Source organism: Nicotiana tabacum, chromosome 10 (assembly GCF_000715075.1).
Source record: "Nicotiana tabacum cultivar K326 chromosome 10, ASM71507v2, whole genome shotgun sequence".
Lineage (NCBI taxonomy): Eukaryota > Viridiplantae > Streptophyta > Magnoliopsida > Solanales > Solanaceae > Nicotiana > Nicotiana tabacum.
The window spans coordinates 170,640,199-170,664,845 of NC_134089.1; the positions used below are offsets into that span (position 1 = coordinate 170,640,199).

At 40.2% G+C, this 24,647-nt stretch overlaps 1 protein-coding gene across 1 annotated transcript in view; it reads right to left on the reverse strand.

Moving 5' to 3' along the window:
- Positions 1–21,520: 21,520 nt before the first annotated feature.
- LOC142165527 (uncharacterized) overlaps positions 21,521–24,647 on the reverse strand; it is a 60,573-nt gene continuing 57,446 nt past the window's right edge. The window contains exons 4-5 of the mRNA XM_075224063.1: positions 22,757–22,962; positions 21,521–21,823 (exon numbers count right to left, since the gene is read on the reverse strand). The gene's annotated coding sequence lies outside the window, so the exon portion shown is untranslated. The remainder of the gene's footprint in view (positions 21,824–22,756; positions 22,963–24,647) is intronic.

Sequence of the window (24,647 nt, forward strand, 5' to 3'; positions counted from 1 at the left end):
GGGACATGATGTGGTATCAAAACATAGCTCCTAACTCCATAGAATCATTTTCCATGCTGGCAGACTCCTTCATAAAGGCACATGCCAGTGCCATCAAAGTAGCAACAAGGAAATATGACGTGTTCAAGATCAAGTAGAGGGAGAACGAAATGCTGCGAGAGTTTGTATCTCATTTTCAAATGGAATGGATGGAACTACCACCAGTATCCGACGACTGGGCAGTGCAGGCCTTCACTCAAGGTCTGAATGAACGAAGCTCGGTGGCTTCAAAGCAGTTAAAATAGAATTTGGTCGAGTACCCTGCTGTAACCTAGTCGCACGTCCACAATTGATACCAGTCGAAGATCAGGATCAAAGACGACCATCTAGGAGTCCCCTCGGGCTCAGTATACCAAGCATGCTTCTGGCAAAGGAGACAAAGCCAAACAAAAAAAGGTATCAGCCATACACTGATGACAGAAGGAATGCCCCGAGGCGCAACTCACCTTGTAACGATCGAAGGATAGACCGAGGAATGAATTCTCGGGGACTCATCAACAGAGTCGGGTTCGATAGGAATGCAGGATCGACAGAGGCACCTCACTTATCGGAATACAACTTCAATGTCGATGTATTAGACATCGTGTTCGCCATTAGTAAAATCAGAGACGCCAGATGGCCCAGGCCTGTACAATCAGATCCTTCGCAAAGGAATCATAACTTAGTGTGTGAATTCCACAACACACACGGCCACAGGATCGAGGACTGCCACCAGCTCTGAGAAGAGGTAGCCTGGATACTTACCAAAGGTCATCTCTGGTAATTCCTCAGTGACCGAGCCAAAAATCAGTTCCGAGAAAGAGAAACAACCAAGAAGAACGAAACGAATGAGCCACAACATGTCATACACATGATCTTTAGAGGCATCAATGCCCTGCAAGAACCTGTAATGAGAAGGACAAAAATATCCATCACCAGAGAGAAGCGAACCCGAGGGTACATACTCGAGGATTCCCCCACATTTAGCGAAGAGGACACTGAGACCTTGTCTCAACCTCACAATGATGCACTGGTAATCTCGTTCCTCATAAATACATTTCAAATAAAATGTGTACTCGTGGATCCAGGTAGCTCAACCAACATTATCAGGTCGAGGGTAATAGAGCAACTCGGACTACTTGACCAAATTGTGCATGCCACTTGAGTCCTCAACGGGTTCAACATGGCAAGTGAAACAATGAAAGGAGAAATCACCCTCCCAGTTAACGTGGCCGGCACAATACAGAATGCCAAATTCCATGTCATCGAAGGAGACATGAGGTACAATGCCCTATTCGGGGGGCCGTGGATATGCTGCATGAGAGCAGTACTATCCACCCTCCACCAAATGATGAAATTCCCGACAAAGGATGGAATTAAAACCATCTACGGGGAGCAGCATGCGGCGAGAGAAATGTTCGCAGTGCATGATGTGAAATCGGCACCGATACCCCCACCCGCAAAGAAGCCAAAGGGTAATCATATTACATCTTTAGCTAAGCTCAATTAAACAAAACAAAGGACCGTACCGCATACTCATCACAAGCGATCGAGACATATCGAACCTCGAAACATCGCCCGCACATCCCACACCAAGGTATAACCATCTCCTTTTTCATTTTATATTTCACACTAACCTTTATGTAGGCGCCCAACCAAAGCAGTCAAAGTGCTAACCCAACTCGAAGACCTTAAGGTTTTAAAGCATCCGTTGCACTCTTTTCCTTCGACCGAGTTTTTATCCCAAAAAGGGTTTTACCAGCAAGGTTTTTAATAAGGCAACATTCACATTTACCTGGGGACAACTCGACAAATATTCAAGGCTTCTTTTGCAATCAACCTCGAATGTTGGGGGGGCATCCCCCCGGAATCCACTCGGAAAGGCTAGGAAACGCCAAATAGTGTCCCGATAGGAAAATAATATACCGGGCCAAACGGTCGAATGAACTGTGTACATGTAGCCGGGTCCCCGATAGCGAAAGCATGTACACTTATACCAAGTAATCAAATAATATCTTTTGTCAAAGCATCTCACACTCCAAAAGAAACTCAGCACATTTACAAAAATAACTCCTTCGACAAAACGTCCCGAGCACTCGGGGACTGGCATCAACAATTCAACACCTGAAAGACTTCTGGGTCGAGACTCCAAATTCATAAGCCCTCAGCCAGGCAACATGAAAATCACGAAACATCTCCAAGGCCAAAAGTGTCCTGAACACTTGGGGACTGGCATCAAAATCTCAAAAATTGCACGACCTTAGGGTCGGAATCTCCGAAATCATAAGCCCTCAATGAGGCAATACAAAGCTTATAAGTAATGGCTCCCGAGTCAAGAAACCCTCGACGACTCAGGGACTGCCATCAAATGCCATCTCCATCAACTTATTAAGACCCGAGGTCGTAAGGCCACCTGCGGGCAGCCTCGGTCTCGCATGATCTTCATAAGGCAACAACAATATCTGTAAGCCCTCAAGCAAGGCATGAACAATACTTGTACCAAGTACCCAAAACTGTAAGACCTCAAAGGCATGTAAAACTTGTAAGACCTTACTAAAGGCATAAACCCAATCTCAAAGTTTCGGCTATATATCGAACTTGTAAGACCCCTAAAAAGGCATACCCTCGATATAGATGCTGAAACTACTTCACTCGAGACTTAAAGGCTCCGGCTGAACACAAATGACTCCGGTCACAAGGCTATACTAGCCAAACTAACGTGACTCGAGGACGCCCGACCGTCGGTATAAATCACAGGCCTTCAATTACTTTGAATATACTTCGAAAAGAACCGGTTAAACAAGCTACCCTGGACATAGGCAAAAGAGCTTCGACCATGTCAGCTCCAAATCACAGGCTTCGAGATACTCAGCCTCCGAGACAAACCTATCGAGGTGCTCGATTATCGCCACATAACGACTCATAATTGAGATTTGTATCGAACCATCGAAGATTCAGGCAAAAAGTATTTCAAAAAGTCCTTAACGAGGTAAAAATAAAGCCAATAAAAGGTCACTTCGACCCAAGGTGTAAGAGACATTATTGCCAGCCCACACTAAAAGGCCGCATCGGCCCAAGGCGTAAGAGCCATTGTCGCCAGCCCACACTAAAAGGCCGCATCAGCCCAAGGCATAAGAGCCATTGTCACCAGCCTACACTAAAATGACGCATCGGCCCAAGGCATAAGAGCCATTGTCGCCAGCCCACACAAATACAAAACTTGAGGGTCGAATGAGCTCGAGTCAAAACCCGATTCGGAGACTGAACCCAAAATAGTTAAATAAAATATGCCTAAGAGCAAAGCGTAAAAGCCATCATCACCAGCTTAATGAGCCTTAGGGCCACACATATAAAAGGTCACTTCGACCCAAGGTGTAAGAGCCACTGTCACCATCCCGCACAAATACAAAACTTGAGGGTCGAATGAGCTCGAGTCGAAACCTAACTCAGAGACTGAACCCAAAATAGTTAACATAAAGGGTAGCATCGACCAAGTGTGTAAGAGCCTACGAGCTAGCCTAATGAGCCCCAGGGCCATATCACGAATCTAAGGATTCCTATCAACTCAATGACCAGTTCACCTGGCCGTATTCAAGACAGAAAGAGATACAGAAGAAATAAAGCCGCAAGGTTTTCTTTTATACACATATGCGAAAAAACACAATCTCCATCTACAAAATGCTTCGAAAATGCTATATACAGATGGCGAAATCTATGCCCCCTGGGAGCTATGGCCTACCGGCCTCGTCTTTTCTTTCTTCGGTGTTGGACAGAAGTAACCGAGCATCATGCTCATCCGCCCTCTCTCGCGCCTACTCTTCCGAGAGGACAAAACCCCTAGCACGGATCTCCTCGAGGGTTTTTCTTTGAGATTTGCAACGAGCATATTCTTCAATCCTCTCTTTACGGTCAAAGATCCTTCTCATCTCAGCTTGAGCATTGATGACATCCTTTAAATAGATCGTCATCTCCTAGTCAGCCTTAGTTCGGCTTATTACGGCTTCAACCCGGGCATCAATGATCTCAGCCCTGACCTTCGAAAGCTCGGACTCGAGCTTTGTAATCATATCTGTTTGAACTGAAGCGCTATCATGAGCTAAGCAAAGTTGAGCCTCAAAAGCGGGAACTTTAGCCAGAGCACCCTTCTCCTCTAAAGTCCGAGCCTCCGCCCGAGCTTTTAGCTCATCATGCTCACGCTTGACCCCGCCAATTTCATCCCGAAGGCGCTCTAGGGCCTACATCTTTTTCTGCAATTGAAATAAATTAATCATTAACCTCAGGAGCTAGAAGGCAGAATGCATGCTCGCCTGGGACAGAAAATTACCTACTCCTTCAAGTAGCTCTCATAATTCAAGCTCTGGCTCACCTCATACTGCAAGTGTATCGACTCGACTTCCTTTTCATCGTAAAGGAGGTTAAGGGATATCTCCTCATCCAGAGCTTTCCGCAGCCTGGCTTCACAACGAAACATCCCGGACTTAAGCTTGTCGAAGGCCTGCAAAAGGAAACCCAATAAGAAAGGAAAAGCACGAAGCTCGAAAGGCCCATGCCGAAACTCACCATGAAGTGAAGCCGCTGGGCTTCCTCGAAGGTCGAGCACACATCTGCTAACCTAGTTCCCCCAGCTCAGAAAGGATCGACTCCAGCCGAGGCACGGTCACTCGGTGTATGCGACCCCGAGTTTCTAGTATCCATCGAAGTACTGTCAATGGAAAAAGAAGGCGACAACAACGGAGAAACCATCTTTCTAGAATCAGGAACCACAGACGCGGCAGGCTCGGATGATGCTTCCGCTTCGAAGCCCCGATCTCGTTTCACCTTGCTATTAGCGCCATCTCCCTATAAAAACATCTCTCGCTTATTGTTGTCATTCTTTAGCCCAGAAGTCGGCAACCTTTCCCTCTCTCCATAGGAGTGCGACCTCGCCTCGAAAGGCTTTCCGATGCTTACAACGGCAAGATTAATACGCATAAAGGGAAAATGCTTCTCCAAATAAAGGAAGGGAAAGGAAAAAATAGCACAACACGCACCATGATATTTTGCTTCCCCTCTGCCCCGGGACAAAACTCGCCACTTGCGCTCATTACATGTTGAGTGGGTCGCCAACTTCCAAACCCAATCCGGCAAATCAGGAACGTCGCTCGGCGCCTATGAAACCGCTGCAGAAAAATAAAAAAAGCACGTTTACGAAACCAGCTTTCGCCATAGACAAAACTGATTAGGCACGGAATACACTGCTTATGTGTATAATTCCATTCCTCAAGGAATGGCATAAGCTCCACGGGGATAATGTCAGCAGTCCGCACTCGGACGAAACGACTCATCCACTCCCGGTCTCCATCTTCCTCATCATCAACAACAAAGGATGTGGTCGATTGACATCACAAGGTTAGCAGACCTCGATGGTAAAAGGGACGGTACAGCCTAACAAGATGATTGAGTGTAAGTTCAAGCCCCGCCTTCTCCGCAAAAAATCCATCATCAACACTATTCGCCAAAACGACGAGTGGATCTGCGCCAAGGTAACCCGATATTTTAAATAGAAGTCAAGCACAACCTATCAAGGGGCCTAGTGTGAAAGGATACGTGTACAATTCAAAAATCCATCGGCACGATCCGTGATGCCCTCATCCGGGGAAAATGTCTGTAGCACTACTTTCTCACCCCATCCGCAGTCCTTTCTCACTAACTCAAGGTGCTATTCTCCTATAGAAGAAGTAATCTTCAAGGTATATTCTCATTGGTCCTGAATGCTGGAGGCGGAACTCTCCCCTCTCTGCCGAACAGACCCCGACGTAGCAGCCATGGCTATGGCAAAATTAGAGAACTAAAGCAGGAATCTGTGCAAGTACGTTAGTACTGAAGTAATGAAAGACTTAACGCAGAAAAAGAAGGGTAACTACTTAAAAGGATGGGATCTCCAAAAGAGCAGAAACAACCCTATATATGGAAAAAGCGACAACGATCCGCCTGCCTAAAAAGCCAATAACATCATCGCCAGTACCGAGGTGGTACCCGACCCCGAAGATCTCCATCAAAAAGAAGTTAGGCTCCAAGGAGCCGACAACGTTGCCAGTCCCGAGGTGGTACCCGACCCCAAGGACCTCCATCAAAAAGAAGTTAGGATATGAAAGGCAACGACATCATCGCCAGTCTTGAGGTGGTATCCGACCTCGAGGACCTCCATCAAAAAGGAAGTTAGTACCTGAAAATCCAATGGCATCATCGCCAGTCCCGAGGTGGTACCCAACCTCGAGGACCTCCATCAAAAAGGAAGTTAGGCCCTAAAAAGCCAACGACATCATCGCCAGCTCTGAGGTGGTACCCGACCTTGAGGACCTCCATCAAAAAGGAAGTTAGGCCCTAAAAAGCCAACGACATCACCGAAAGTCCTGAGGTGGTACCCGACCTCGAGGACCTCCACAAAGAAAGGTTAGGCTCCAAGAAGCTATTGACATCGTTACAAAATTCAAGAAGGAATTAAGCACTTAAACTCCACCCGTAAGGGCTTGGCCCTGGGGTATCGTCTGAGTTCGGGCAAACCCTCTTCCATTATCTACCTACAGCGCCTTAAGGCTACCTACACTAATTTCAGAAAAAATTCCCAGGAGGCCAAGGTTTTGAATGAGCCCTCACTCGGGGACTGATCAAGAAAGCTTAAAGGCAGTCCCTATCCTCGGACATCCAAGCGAATTTCCCCTCAAAGATTATCGCAAGGTCTAAGTGACAAATAACGGTCTCAAGGCTCGAAGTGTTACTTTCATTCAACTCGAAATAAGGGTCCCGATGACCAGAGTTTATCGGTTCAATCCAGGCTTGATCCAAGGAACGGCAAAGGGTTCCGCAAGAGTTCGTATTAGTCGATCGAAGGTCAGGAAAAATACTCACACCTGGGTTCTATATTGGCAGTAGCCGATAGAGTCGCGCATTCAAAGTCTTCATAAGTGCAAATGAAGGGAAACATAGCAAGCATCGAAGATAAACTTGGGAAAACGTCTTTGTATTCAGAAAACACTTGATTCCAAAAGCCCTCGAGGGGTTATCACATATGATTACAAAATCCCTCAAGGGGTCCTTACACAGAAACAAAGGAGAGAAAAAGTATACATGTAGCAAAAAGCCTAGAGCCTAGCCTACTCCCAAAGGTGCATCCTCGGCAGCAGCATCTTCGAGAACCATCTCTTCGGGCATGTATCCCCGGCGACAATATCTTCGACCGCCACTTCTGAGGGCGAAGATGAAGAAGAGGAAAAGGTGAAGATGAAGAAGAGGAAAGTGACGCAGAAGAAGAAAAAATCGACATAGCCCGCCGAAGCCAGAGGTTGAAGATTCAGCGGGCATCAACCCTACATACACGGCTGCTCCGGGTCCGCCGTTCGGGACATTATTCCATACAAGTCTAATGGCTGGTGGTGCCATTTTATCCCTTGGAAAACCAAGGGGATAAAGTACCACATCAGGCCAGGGTAGCAGAGTGAGCAGCGGTATATAGTCTGAACGCTCTCCCGAGCAGCGTGTAGATCCCAAACATCCTCCTAAGTCGGAAGAAGTCGGCCCCCCTATCTCATCACCTGAACTAACGGAGACAACAGTAGCAACCAACAATAACAGCAACAAGTCTGTATAATCTCGCTCGACAAAGAAAAGCCCAGGCAAAAGGCCATGGCGTGGCTGATGAGAACGTCGCCACAGGACCTTAAGGCCATAGACCCCAAACATGGTGGGTAGCAATGGAGGAGGATAGTGGGAAGAAAGGGATGGAAAGGTGTTGAAAGGAACTTGGATAAAAAGATAGTACCGAAAGGCCCCCATTTATAGGGGTGATAGTGGGGACAACAACACCATCAATGCCTTTGAGAGATGGATCGGCATGCGCAATCAATACTCCATTAGAAACTGGATCGACGGTAATACGATCACTTTAAAGAATGGGAATCGGCAGTGCATTGAATGACGCTGAAAAGACAAATCCATGGGATGTCCCGGTTATCATGAAGGCTTACATTATAAGTATGATATCATTAATGTGACATCATCGCTAGAAGTCCGAAGAGTTGGATGTCAAAATCATTTCTTGTCGCTCCTCTCTAAGAAACGTGGGGACTATCTGTATACGGTAAAATCGGAGGGTCCAATTCCTCGTCACCGAGACACCTCAGAAGATCATCTTGAAGCCTCGAGGCTACAAGGCTATGGTCGAGTTTCCTACCTCGAGGTTCATCGACGCCCGACCTTGGGATAATGTAGACCACAGCTATGGTAGAAATGGGGAGTTCCCAAGGTACACGGCTAGGACTGACAGAGCCTAATGGACTACCCTAACCCTAAATCAGGGTGTCATCTAGCTGTCCCATCCCCTTATCTTTGTAATTAATGCATTTTGTACTATGTTGGGATTCCCCTTATATACAAAGGGGATCCTTATCATTTTAGAGATCTCTGTTGCTTCAGTTGCTCCACACGAAATATACAAGAACATTCTCTTTGCTCTCTAACATATTCTCTTGATATTATTGCTTTCATTTACTATCTTCATTATTGTTCTTCTTTTTTTGCTTACTATAACTGTTAGCCATACTTCGATCACCTCCGATATCTCACAGCCGAGCTTCGGAATCGACCTCAAGGCCCCCGAATCGACAAGCTCGAGGCCCCGATTGTTAACCCATCGGTTCGGTTATCACCTTATTCTTAACTCTCATTTCATTTCTAAGTCTCACATACATAGAATCAACTGCTTAACAATTAGCATAAAAATAGATCACGTTTTTTTAGAGTCCCATAAACAAATTTAATTGTCATTACCATTTTCACGGTAAACACTTGGCCTTTTGTTTAACGGTCCATTTACATTTTCCAATAATCCTGCATAGAACACTTTTAGATAGGAATTCTTTTTACCGAAATACATAAAGAGAAAATAATTAATGGTCATTACCTCTCGAAGGGATACATCCATCTTCATTGAACCGGTCCTCCAAGTCGTGCCTCTTGTGCAAGGTAAATTGGGAGATGTTCCATTACATTGAAGAAACCACATGGAAATTTTTTTTCCTAGTTTATTTATGATTAAAGGAATATTACTTTCCATGAAAATTAGGTTTTCATCTCTTAATGTGTTAGAACACAAGTCTTTAAAAAACAAGTTTATCTCTGTGATGGATTTCCATATTTTCTCAGCCAATGAACTAAATGCAATAAAAATTAATAATTCCAATAAAATGTGACAATCGTGGCTTTTTATATACATCAACTTTCCTTTTTTCATGTTAACACACCTGGATAAGTTTGATGCATGCCCATCGGGCATCTTCAAATTCCTGACCCAGTCACAGATCTTTCGTTTATCATCCAAAGTGTATGTATAACTAGCCTTAGGCTTCATCATCCTGTTATTTACTTCTTTTAATTCTAATTCTCTTCGCCTACAGTATTCTATAAATCCATCCTGGCCTTCAAGTTATATTTTGTCTTGTTTTTATCATCCATTACGGTACTAAATGGGTTACCAAAATAATTCTTCTTAACATTCATGACATCCAAATTATGTCTAAGAATATTATGCTTCTGATAAGGTAACTCCCAAAATATTCTTTGTTTAGTCCAATTATGATCAAAGCCATAACCAAGTATTCTAGACGATGGAGACTCAATTAACTTAGGTAGATATTTAACCCACTCCCAAATTTCCTTATCTGACAAGGTTGGTGGTGGATCATCATAATCTATTTGATTTTTCATAAGCGCACTAGTATTTATCGTGAACTCATGATCCATTGGCAGGAACCACTGGTGACAATCAAACCATGTATTTTTACCTCCATGTCTCAAAGTGAATGCTTTTGTATCTTCCATACATTAGGGGCAAGCTAACTTTCCAGTAGTCGACCACCCAGACAACATTCCATATGCTGAAAAATCATTAACAGCCCACATCAAAGCAACACATAATCTAAAGTTTTGCTTAGTTGATATGTCGTATGTTTCAACACCTTCATGCCACAATAAGTTTAGATCATCAATCAACGGCTGCAAATATACATCAATTGAACCTTTTAGATTACTTGGACCCGAAACTATGCAAGTTAGGAATAAATATGGACTTTTCATACACATCTCAGGTGGAAGATTATATGGAGTAACAAAGACAGACCACTATGAATATGGTGCAATAGAGACAGAAAATGGAGTGAATCCATATACACACAAACCCAACCTAACGTTTCTTGGTTCATTAGCAAAGTCTGGAAACATCCTATAAAAATGATTCCATACTTCTTCATCTGAAGGATGACACAAAACACCTGGCAACCTTCTATTTTCATAGTTTCATCTCATATAAGGAGCAGAACTCATTGATGCATACATCCTCATTAATCTAGGTATAATTGGTAAGTAATGCATCTTCTTAACTACAACTTTCTTACCTTTGGCATTTGTGACTTCCTTAAAATGAGACAGTCCACAAAATTTGCACGCTTCTAGATACGCATCATCTTTATAATATAATATACAACCTTTTTCACAACAATCAATTTTTGTTGAGGAAAGTCCTAACTTATAAACCAATTTCTTTGTATTATAGTAATCATTGGGTAAGTTAGTGCTCGGACTAACTCCACTCATAAGCCCAATTATAGCATTCATGCCCGCTTGAGAAATATTCCAATCTGATTTAATAGTTAGTAATCTAACTGCAACAGACAACTCAAAGTGCATTGCGCCTTCGTAGAGTGGATGACTAGCCGACTCTAATGATTCATAAAAGCGCTTTGCTTCATCATTAGTAGGCTCAACAACATTTTAATGGGATTGAACCCCTGGGTAAAAACCAAAAGCATCTGACACCATTTTATGTAATCGAGAATTTTAAATATTATTCTCCCTTTGTGTACTACTCTCACTGCCAACTTGATTTTGAAAATGAAATCACCATAACTACAATAGTTCTCTCCATGAACAGTCCACACATAGTAATTAGGTAACATTAACGGGAATAACAACAATATTTAACCAACATCTAGAAATTTCGAATAGAAATCTCTATATATAATTACAATCCCAAAACTGGCAGTATAAGTCATAAGCTCTACAGAGTTTGCTAGAAAACTTCTAAATACAACTGTTTCGAAATAAGGATAAACAATGTAAATACAAAAATCAAAAGGTGACTCCGAGGCCTGCGAACACAGCAACAGGTTTACCTTGAGTCTCTACAGCAAGAATCCGCACAGCTAATCAACTGACTTCGAAATACCTGGTTCTGCACAAAAATTATGCAGAAGCGTAGTATGAGTACACCATAGCGGTACCCAGTAAGTATCAAGACTAACCACAATGGAGTAGTGACGAGGGACAGTCAAGACACCTACTGTACTAAAAAAATTAAACAAGTATAAGTGTAGAAACAACAGATTATGATATCTATATAAAGACTACGCATAATGACAAAATAATACAGTAATTGCAGTAAGAAAAAAGATAGAAACAACTAACAGTGGAACACCATACTAATGACACAATAGAATGAGCGGAAGCACAATTCAAATCCGGTGATTACAGATAAAGGAGAAGCAAGTAACAACTCAACAAAAACTACTATTTCACATCGAGTTTTGGCTAATAACCATCACGAGGTATCAAACCTCAGAGTATTCACAATTCATGGGTCCCGATTTCGGAACCCTAAACACTTAGAATCCTGTGCCCTCATTACAAACTTATAACCACACTAGCGACTCACGTGCCAATAAAGCCATTCTCACATAGAAGGCAAGTAAACAGGGGTGTGCATCAATACTCAACAATATAAAATCCATCCTCTTAACCGATAAGAGTTATTAACTACGTGTATGTTTGTACAAGTATCCTAACATAGTTCATGCCGGCTAGTAAGTATAGGGAAAATAGACAGTACGTAGAATATTTCTCCACAATTTTCCACAAGACAAAACTCACACATGTAGGTGCGCCACTACACTAATATCAACAATAAGAATGCCTCAGGCCATCACAAGTCATCACAAATCAAGCCCTGACATAGCCCACCTTGTCTCGCCACGTGTGCAATAATAGAGTAAATTCCCACCTTGTCTCGCCACACGTGCATAATAATATTTCCACCTTGTCTTGCCACGTGTGCAATCACATAGATATAGCCCACCTTTTCATGTCTGTAACGACCCGGCCAGTCATTATGAGAATTTAAGCTCCGTTCGGCAGTGCACGGTCTTGAACAACTTCATAATATGATTATCGACTTGCATGCATAGTTGAATTCAGCTAATGGATGATTCAGAGTCAAATTGGAAAAAGGAATTTAGTTTTGGAAGTTTGAACGGTGAGAATTTGACCGGAATTGGACTTTTCATTAAAGCCCCAAAATGAATTTTTGATGATTCCAATAGCTTTGTATGATGATTTTGGACTTAGGCGCACGTCCAGATTCAAATTTGGAGGTCCGTAGGATAAATTGAGGTATTTCGGCGAAAGTTGGAAAAGTTGAAGTTTGGAAAATGGAGAAGTTTGACCCATAATGTGATTACGAGAGTTGGAGCAGCTCCGTTATGTCATCTTGGACTTGTTTGTAAAATTTGGCGTTATTCCGAGTTGAATTGATAGGTTTCGGCATAAGATTTGGTATTTGAAGATTTGGAAATTCATAAGTTTGATTTTTGGTTTGATTCGTTGTTTGGGTGTTGTTTTATGTTATTTTTGAAACCTCGAGAGAGTCCGTGTTAGGTTATATGACTTGTTTGTGTGATTAGATAGGGTCTCGGGAGCCTCAGGTGTGTTTCGGATGGGCAACAAGTCATTTTTCCCTATGTTTGAACTATTGTTCTGCTATCTGGTATTTCCTTCTATGCGATCACATAGGCGTAGCCGCAATCGCGTAGTACAATGTTAACCTGCCATATTTTCCTTCTATGTGATTGCATTGATTTGTTCGCGATCGCATAGCACAAATTTGGACATCTGCATTTTCCTTCTATGCGATTGCATTGATTTGTTCGTGATAGCATAACATAAATTTGGACAACAACATTTTTCTTCTATGCGATTGCATTGATTTGCCTGCGATCACATAGGACATTTTGGGCCAGTAGCTATTTTTTTCTATGCGATCGCATACTTCTCCCGCGATCGCAACGAACAAACACCTGGGCAGACAGAATATATTCCAAAATCGAGGGTTACACCATTTTCATCATATGTTGACTTCTAGAGCTCGGTTCTTGGCGATATTTGGTGGGTTTTGTCACGACCCAAACAGATGGGCCGCGACCGGCACCCAGTACCTTACTCAACCGAGTACCAACGTAACATATCTTTCTTATTACATCATTATATACACGTGACATACGGTTCTAGTAGGCCAACATAATCATTTATAACCTCAAACATAGGCCGACAAGGCCGTAAAATCTTTCACGTATACGACATATGTCTACAAGCCTCTAAGAATACATAAATGTCATAGAGGTTGGGATAGAGTCTCGCCATACCAAACAATACACGTCTAAATTATACTAACCAAACAAGCAACTCCGAAGCAAATGGAGCATACCAACATCTTCCGCTGAGTTTATAGCCTACTTGGAGGGCTCTCGACCTGTCTATCGGGACTTACGGGCATGAAACACAGTGTCCCCAGGCAAAAGGGACGTCAGTACGAATAATGTACCAAGTATGTAAGGCACATAAATAAATACATAAGATATATGGAAGACATATGGAGTACATGACTCAACCTGTGAGTCTGAATAACTTTGTAAATCATAAATTACTTTCAGCGTCATGCATATGCGTATGAATGTCATGTAGTGCATAGGTACATGTTTCATAACATTATCAGCCTCTGAGGGCATCCCATCATATCATATCGGCCACTGTGGGCAAAATCATCATCGTATACCAGCTGATCAGGTGGTGGTGCGTATATAACGCCATAATCTTTCCCATATCCCATATACATATATATACATGCATATATACGCGTATATAACGCCGTTTGAATACATACACATATATGCGTATATAACGCCATTTGAATACATACCCATATACGCGTATATAACGCCATCTGAATCATATTTCAGCCACTGTGGGCAACATCATCATCATATACCAGCTGATTAGGTGGTGGTGCGTATACAACGCCGTAACCTTTTTCCATATCCCATATACATATATTTACATATATACGCGTATATAATGCTATCTGATCATAGGTCAATGCACATGAATGCAATACATGAAAAGTACGTTAATCATATCTTTCGGAATCTCATAAGACCATTTTTCCTTTGAGTGATATCATCAAGTAAACTCTTTTCAACTTTCGTATTTTTTTTCTGAGACCCATAAACAGATGATAAAATATTATGACACATGGAAATTCAAGAACATAGATATCTCTAATACTTCTATGAATAGAGTCATTCATGGAATTTGTGCATTTGCACGTTTCATTCGTGTCATATGGATCATTCCAAAAGAAAGAAAGGATAGCCTTAACATACCTGAGCCGATTCTCTTAACAATTCCTCTAACACCGTTGATTGCGACAACGCGTAACGACGGATCAAAGTAGGAAAAAAATACAACAACGAATTGAGCAAGATGCAAATCATCGTCAATGATACATATCTCTGAGCCTGTAAATATTGCTGGCTCATCTTCATATATCAGGAAGAATATTACACATTTTCGCAACTTGATCAGCAGCTATAGACATAAATATCTGAATGTCTCCTTTAGAAACTTTTGATCTCTCGACCAAACTAATAGAAAGACACTTTTGGTAAATAAGACTCATGATACTGGATCTTAGCTTGAGCTTGAACTTTGAAAGATGAAAAATATAATGTGTATGAAGGAACGTTTTCAAGACAGAAGAAAGGCCCATGGATAGTGCAAGAAAATAGTCATCATAGTGGGTTGAAATATAAATCTTGAATTATCAAACTTTGCCACATACTAATATGACTCTAAGAGTCATCTTAGCTAATGTTATAATGCTGCCACGTAGGGGTGGGTAGTTATTTTTAATCTTATCCAACAAATAATTAATTAATTAACTAGGTAATATCCCGCTATCCGGTAATTAACCTATTACCCCAAAAATTGAAATTTATTCTCACTTACTTAAAATATTACTCACTTTTCACGTACCTTTACAACTTACTATCATGGCCATGTAGTACCTTGTATGACACTAGTCCATAAATACCGGGTATTTTAGCTCGGGCCGTATTTTATCCCAAAGTGCCAAACTTTGACAAAATTCGTTTTCTTAGACTTGCTCCCCTTTTCACTTTCATGAATTTACTAATCACTTGTGAAATTGCAAAATCCTTATAATCCCCAAATAATCTTTTCCTTGGACTGATGTCAATTACCTTACGACAAACTCAACGTAAAATACTGCAGGTGCAACACTATCGTAACTTATTACCGTAAAACGCAACATCACCGTAGTGTAATACTGTCGGGTACAACACTATCGTAATATAATACCACAAAACGTAATATTGCGGGGCATAACATCATTCCCCTCTTTGGAACATTCGTCCTCGAATGTTGACTGATGCTCTTATCATTTTCGTAACTTATGGCTCTTGTGAATACATTCATACTCTACTTGCCATTCAAGTAGTTGCTATGTAAATAAATCCAAAGTCTATGGTATTTCCCCCCCTTTAGTCTTTTTGCTTATATCATGACCTGTGGTCGAAATCTTCCTAATCATGCAACTTTTGTTACCTTCTGTCATGTGGCCTCTATGACCCTGACTTTGTAGGTGCACTTATGCCATTCATCTTTCTTTTTTCCTTTTTACCTTTTAGTTGATCTGTAGGCCTTACTTTGTATATACAAGGCTTAATATGATGCCTTTCTGGGCCTCTATAGGTATACTGAAGTCCTTTGCTCGATACTTTGTAGAACTTGCGAATATGGTCATATCATATTTCATAGATCTGATTATCCATTCGTATGACTTTACTGCATTTACATGGGTTATATTATAGCATAATTTTTACTTCAATCTAACTCTACTGAGGTATGCTTACCAAGCTCCCAGTTACTTTTGCTGCCTATCCTTTAGGTATAAATCTCAGTCCATCAATGCTCCTTCATTACCGTTCGTCTTAAGAAAGGCAACCTAATCTCATCTCATACTTTGTGACTTTTGTCCATCCATTGTTGATTTGCCTCAATATTAATCTACAATATACCACTGATAACTTGAAACTTCTTACGTCATACCTTGCCACTAGGGCTTACTTTCCATCGAGGAATATTTGAAGTGATTTTCAAAATCCACTTAGGGGTGATACTATACTTCAATGACCGTATTTTATAGCATTCCAATGTGATTCACTTATGTGGATATTTTAATCTCGTACAATCCATGAAATTCTCTTCAAATCATTACTCACTGGAAGGTCTAAAAGTCATCCTTTATCCATCACAATTACATCGTCATTGTACTATCAGGGCAGCGTTCTATCTTTTCTAAATACTACTAGTCTTAGACTCCTTTAAGTTCATTCAGGATATACTGAGCTTTATATAACTTAGAGAAACCATCAGCTCTTTTTGTTTTCATGGGCTTAATCCCGAGGACTTATCCATTCTCGTCACCTTCTCACTCGCCTTTCCTCATTCTTACTCATGTTTTTTTAAAACTTTGTCGCTCTACCATACTTTAGCTTGCGACCTATAAATATCCATTTATAATACTCACAACTTTCCGTCAACTTGCTTGCACCATAGATTTCCTTATGTTATTCTGAAATGTTAAGCGATACATCACATCGTCTCTAACTCTTCTATACTCTTTTAACTAACCTCTAAATACGTAGAAACCATAGGCTGGAAGATATGCCACTAACGATGTCGCTATCATTCCTGGATATTGAATCCCCTTGCTTATAACCTTCTATCCGAAGTATGGACTTTTCACAGCTTTCTGCATTTGAGTATCTCGTATGTTGTTCACTTTTACCTTACTTACTTATATCTTTTATCTCCTTCATAACCTCCCTTCCACCTAGATGTAATTCATGCCCATAACTTGAAGCTTTATTATAATACTTGCACCTCTGGTAGATACACAGTCCGGTGGGAGCTTCGTACTGACTTCTTATGAGGCTGATACTTCTTCTAACTGGCTTCCTTGTAAAGTCCTTATAGATTATGGTTGTTGTGTTATTTCTCTTGAACATCTAATATTAAAAGTGATCTGTCATGTTCTCCAGCACAACTTCTATAATTTTTCTAGGTCTAATAATCAGATTCCTTCTGATCAGCCTTTACGTAGTTTTAAGCTATCTTCCGATATGTGTATCATGGTATTAGTTATTACCTCAGCCTTTCATGGGTGTTATGGAATATCCATGATACAATCTTCTAACAATTCAATCATTTGTCTATGCCCTAGGCTCAATTCTTTCTTTTAATTTATATCGGAGTCTTCTATGGCTGTATGATTATCAACAAATATGCTGCCAGGATAATGCTCCAAAATCTTGAGTGTATCCATAACGTACTAACTCTGGATCATCGATAGAATAATTCCTTTCGTTTCATCTCATCTTTCTTTAAATGTGTGCAATTACTTTTCCTGGTCTTTCTATCAGGTAATAATTAATTAATTAACTAGGTAATATCTCGCTATCCGGTAATTAACCTATTACCCAAAAAATTGAAATTTATTCTTACTTGCTTAAAATATTACTCACTTTCCATGTACCTTATACAACTTACTATCATGGCCATGTAGTACCTTGTATGACACTAGTCCATAAATACCGGGTATTTTAGCTCGGGCCGTATTTTATCCCAAAGTGCCAAACTTTGACAAAATTCGTTTTCTTAGACTTGCTCCCCTTTTCACTTTCATGAATTTACTAATCACTTGTGAAATTGCAAAATCCTTATAATCCCCAAATAATCTTTTCCTTGGACTGATGTCAATTACCTTACGACAAACTCAACGTAAAATACTACAGGTGCAACACTATCGTAACTTATTACTGCAAAGCGCAACATCACAGTAATGTAATACTGTCGAGTACAACACTGTCGTAATATAATACCGCAAAACGTAATATTGCGGGGCATAACAGGTTTTTCACGAAATTCAATTGGGTAAGTATTCTTCAACTAGAATTAAACATATTTCATGAATTTGTCTTTATTTTTATCATTTAAATTGTGTTTTGGGTTGGGGAAAGAGTTGGTTTTTGAAGAAAAATTTTAAAATGAAAAATCATGATTGAACTCATTTTGAAATGGGTGATCAGATGGGGAAAGAGTTGGACTGATTGACCAAATTGTATCGGAATTGGATAAATTTTGTATGGTTGAACTCATTTTGAAATAGGTGATCAGATTTTGTAAAATTTGATGCGTTCCGAGGTGCGGGCCCAGGGGTCGACTTTTGGGTCAATTTTTATATTTTTGTAAAGATTGAAACTTTATTATTCGGAATAGTTCCTTATTCGATTTATGTGTGTTTTGGAGTTGTTATAGTTGGATTTGAGCTGTCCGGAGGTCTTTTTGCCCGAGAAGTCCATTTTAGAGTATCGAGTTGTCGTCTTTGAGGTAAATATCTTGCCTAACCTTGTGTGGGGGACTTCCCCTTAGGATTGAGTCTTCTATGTTGATTGTAATCCGTGTATGCAAGGTGACGAGTGCGTACTCGGACTTAATTGTGGATAGTTGGCCTTTTAGGGTTCTTAGGTTCTTATATTCACTATGTATGGAGTTATTCTTGATATGACTGAGTCCGTGCTTATTAGTTTCGTCTCTACATGCTTAGTTGGAATTATTTGCTTCATGATTTACTCTTATTGCCTAATTGTCATCCTATTTGATTTAACTGAAGAACTTCGTCTCTCTTATCATCATGCTACCTTTTCATAACTGCCTGTGTTATTGAGGGTTATTGTCATCCCTCATATAATCGCCTAGTCTTAAGTGTGAAATTATCGAATATTCTTGTAACTTCCCAACCTTAAATGGAGTTTAGATGACCTATATCATTGTCGACGTGCTTTTATTTGGGACTACTAGACTTGTGTTGTCTTCCTTGTATTGATTTGTTTATTTTGGGATCGTCACTACATGTCAGTTTTCCCTTTCGTTGAATTGTTCCCTTTATGCCTTTTATTTTTCTTACTGTGGCTATTCTTGTGAACTGGTTATATCAATTCCTTGTGATTTGAAGTTTTGGAGTGGATTCACTTGCTATATTTTGTATTACTGTCACTATTGTTGTTGTGCTGGTTATGTTGGTGCACGAGGTCTCTGCCGTGTGGTTGTGTTGTGTTGTGCACGAGGTCTATGCCGTGCGGATTGTTGTTGAGGGGTTGCACGAGGGTTTTTCCGCGCTATTGTTACTATTGATATATTGCACATATGGCGTGACAACGCGGGATATGTATATATGCTTATATGTGGGTTGCGCATGTGGCGAGACAAGGTGGGAACATTATGATGCACGTGTGGTAAAACAAGGCGGACACTTATTATGTTATTATTTGCACACGTGGTGAGACAAGGTAGGCTATGTCAGGGATTGATTGTGAGGATTTGTGATGGCCTGGGGGCATTCTTATTGTTTAATATTGTGTTGTGGTACACTTACTTATATGAGCTTTACCTTGTGAAAGTTGTGAGGAAATATCGTACGTGTTGTCCGTTCTTTTCCTTACGCTTATTAGCAGGTAGGAACTATGTTAAAGCATTTGCACAAGCATACACATAGTTGAACACTCCTATTGGATGTGATGTCCTCCTGATTTTGCTGAGTATAGATGTACACCCTCGTTTACTTATTATATATGTGAGAGTGGCCCTAGTTAGCAAGTGAGTTGTCAGCATGCCCATGGGGTTGATGGGGGCACACGATGCCAAGTGTTAGATTTCAGGTACTGGGACTCGTGAGCTGTAATTTGTCCGAGATTCGGTACTTCATGGAAATTTTTGGATAAGGCCTGATGTGAACACTGTCGTAGGATCTAAGTTATTGCTTACCTTTATTGTATTGTGACTTTAGGATTTAGGTTGTGTTTTTGCTCGCTCTTCTATGTCATTATTCTTAGTATTTTCGTTGTTACTTGCTGTTTTCTTCCCTTATTGTGATTGTAGTATTGTTAGCCATTTCGTGTAGTCTTTATATATACATCATTTCCCGTTGTTCCTATATTTGTAAAATTTTATTGGACCGGTAGGTGTCTTGACTGTTCCTCGTCACTACTCCACCGAGGTTAGTCTTGATACTTACTGGACACCGATGTGGTGTGCTCATGCTACACTTCTTCACATTTTTGTTGTGCCAATCCAGGTACTTCCGCTCAGTCTTATCATCCTTGCGGCGAGACACTTCTGTAGAGACTTCGAGGTATATCTGCCGCATCCGCAGACCGAAGAGTCCCTTTCTATCTTTCTGTAAAAAGTATAGCCCTTTAGTAATTTTCTTTGTTGAGACATTTCCAGAGTTAGAGCTTCTTATGTATCTCTTAGCTTGTGATTCATGAGATTCCGGGTTTTGGGAATTGTTGTTAGCTTCGAGAGTTGTTATTGTATGTGTCGAGCAGCATCTGAAACATTGTTTCATTTTACTATTTTGATTTTTAATTATTTCTTCCGCAATTATTGTTTATATTCCGCATTGTTAGGCTTACCTAGCTGTAAAGACTAGGTGCCATCACGATGGTTCACGGAGGGCGAACTGGGGTCGTGAGAATGTCGCATGTGCATAATTAACAGTAACAATAGCACAGAAGAAACCTCGTGCAACACAACCCCAATCGCATGGCAAAAACGTCGTGCATCACAATAACAACCGCACAGTAGAAACCTCGTGCACCACAACACTGAGTACCACATCCACGATGAAAATAACAAGAGTACGACAAGTAAATCAATTCAAGAGCTTTCGATCACAAAGAAATGGTAGAACTAGTTCACAAAAATTAATCACAATAGAGAATATTAGTCATAATAAGAATAGCTCAACAAGGGAGACAATAATATATAACAACGATCCCACAAAGTACATTTCAACAACAAGGGAGATAACACGAGTCAATAATTCCAACTAAGGTTAAGTCAACTTAGATATAGGATATCTAAACTTCCTTTACGGTTGAGAAATTACGAAAGAGATACAACAATTAAAATAAGGGTAAAATAACGGAAGATAATCAAAACCTCAATTTAGGTTGAACGATTACAAGAGAAGTAATTATACTTTCAATTAAGGAGAAGCAACTAGGGAAGGATAACATGGCAATAGAAGAGGCAACAACTTTAGTTAAGTCACATAAGAGTCAAATAGCCAATAACAGTGGATCATGAAGCAATTAAATCTAATTAAAAACACGTAGAGACGAAAACTAGTAAATATGTCACAACCCTAAACCAGACCCGGTCGTGATGGCGCATATCGTGAAACAAGGCCAGCCGACACAAACTCCAAACCCACTAATCAGTTATAATAATTCATTTTAAGTCATTAATAAGCTATAAATCTCAAAATATAGAGTAGAATAGAACAGTGCGGAAACAAACACAGCTCGACATCAGGGTGTCACCAGTCATGAGCATCTAAAAATCCATCTAAGAGTATGAAAAAGACTACATAGTCTAATACAAAGCTAGTACAAGGGAAAATGAAACTAGGAAGGAGAAGCACTAGGCTATGAACGCCGAGCAGCTACCTAGTCAACTCCAAACAAGCCTGCTGTGAAAGCAAATCAGCACTCGCTAACATGACCCGAGACTCTTGGATCTGCACACAGGGTGCAGAGAGTAATGTGAGTATGCCAACTCAGTAGGTAATAAAAGTAAAGGTAGTTGAGCGATAAGAAAACACGTAAAACACAACATCATGCTACAACAAAATAGTATAAAACCAGAACAATGCAATAAAACAGTAAAAGCTCGTAAAAACACCTTAGTTCAGTAAAACCCTATTTAAAACATCTTTCAGTAGTTCAAACGAGTAATGAAAACAGTGAGGAAAAAGGATAGAAACATAAGGCAGCCCCTCAGCCAAAACAAGTACCATAACCGCCCCTCGGGCAAATACCAACAGAACCAGCCCCTCGGGCTACCTCACCATCACTCATATCAGCCCCTCGGGCAATAACATGGAATAATATCAACCCCTCGGGCTATATCACATCTCACACTAGGTATCCGCGCTCACTGGGGTGTGCAGACTCCAGAGGGGTTCTTACAGCCCAAGTGCTATATCAAGTCATCTCATGGCATAATCAAACTGGCCCTCGGCCTTATAAAAAGCCACCTCGCGGCATAACAAATCAGGCCCTTGGCCTCAAAAAATCATGAATCAGTATAATACACTGCGGCGCGCAGCCCGATCCCATAATATCCTCATAACATAGTCCCTCGGCCTCACTCAGTCAAAAAATCTCTCAAGCCACTCGGGCATCGTAAAACATGATGCTCAGCCCAAAATATCATTTTAAATGTCAAAACGGAGTAAATATGGCTGAGTTATAAAAACAGTTGAAATAAAGCATGACTGAGTACAAATATAAAGTCAAAACGATGAGGAATAGTAGTAAAAATCCCCTAAGGGTCTAAAACAGTTGGCACGAGGCACAAATATGGCATTCAGCCCAAAACATGATAATACTTTCCAAAACATAATGATAGCAAATAATTTTCAATCAAATACGCAGTTTAATAATCATACCAGACATACTAAGTCACAATCCCCAAAGGTGCATGATCCCACGCTCGTCATCTAGTGTGTGCGTCACCTCAAAGTAGCACAACGATGTGAAATCCGGGGTTTCATACCCTCAGGACAACATTTACAATCATTACTTACCTCTATCTGGTCCAAACTCTAGCCCGCGATGTCTTTGCCTCTCGAATCGGCCTCTGGATGCTCCAAATCTATACAAAAATTGATTTATACCATCAAAATATGCTAAGTGTCTGTTTGGAAAGCTACCATGTAATTGGAATTAGTGTAATTACTAGGTAGTAATTACACAGTTGTGTAATTACGATGACCTGTTTGTTTGTCATAGTGTAATATCAAGTTTACTGTTTGATTGCACAAGTGTAACTACACAGTTAGATAAAATTTTAAATGAAGTAATTATTAAAACTTAAAAGTTAATATAATAAATATATTCCTATAAATGATATTATATTTGGTATTTAAGATGTATATTTTTCGTGAACATACATTAATTAGTAATCATATATTTATAAATAATATTGTAAAAATAATTTTTATATATATTCTAAATTAATATTATTTAATTTAGATACTTACAAAAACTAAAAACATATGTTTTATAAAATATCATGGAATTCATGTTTGATAAAATAAATTAATATTTATAAATATAATGTCATAACATTATTCAAATGAACAACATGCAATATGAGCCAATACTACTAAAACAAGTAAATTGGAACCATGAATATAACACAATTTTAAAATCCAAAAATAAAATAAAATAGTTTAACATATGTCAAATTCCAACATAATAATAGTAAGTTCTACTACAACTTAAGATAAGGAAATATAATAAGTTTATAACCACATTCAACAACGAAATTTCACTTTAATTGCATCACTCATTATATACCAAGTTTGTTAATGACTCATTATTTCTAATATTAGGAGGCATAGTTTTATTATCTTAGAAATAATTTTTCTCTCTCTAATGTTCTCTCTCAGCGCATGATAAGCGTTTCTTGCTAACATACACTGATCAACAATAGGGAGGGGCAGACCTAGGAAACTTGCGACGACAATTCCGATAGGAAACATCATGGAAGCTGGCAATCCACAAGTTGCAGAGATACGGAGAGCTGAGGTGGTGGAAGCAGTGATAGATTCAATGGAACAGTGGCCGCCATTATCATCCATGAAGGAAGCTCTGAAAACACTACATGCAACAAGTCCTGTAGTGATGAGCGAGAATGCGAAAGTAAATTCTGCTGCTCAAGCACGAATTGGAGGAACTAACCAGGGGAAAAATGACATACATGCCAACAGTAATCGAACTCAGCAAGTTGGGGAGACTGTGAGAAATTCGGTAGAAACTGGTGATGATAAAGGAAAAAATGATAATAAATTGGAAGCTGAAAACAACAAAAACGAAGTACCAGCTATAACTAAAGAGACGACCCATAAGAATTGGACAAACTTATTTGCACGGAACAAATTGGCATCAAAAGGTATGGATCTAAATTTCATTGCGTCGACTATCAAAAATGGAGAAGTAATTGTGGAACTATGTAAAGAAGAAGTGGAAGAAGAGACAAGGAAATGGAAGCAAGCTTTAATTCTCTATGTAGTTGGAATTACACCAACAATTGGAGCAATGGAGCGATTCATCGCGGCAGAATGGAATTTTACTGCTAAACCTAAGGTCTACTATCATAATGAGGGATATTTCGTTGTAAGGTTCAATACAATGGAGGATATGGATGAAGTATTGTACTCTAGTCCGCATATGCTAATTGCGAAACCGATGATTGTGAAGGCCTGGTCGGAGAACTTTGATTTCAGCAAGGAGGTCCTGCAAACCATTCCAGTGTGGGTGAAGTTTCCAAATCTC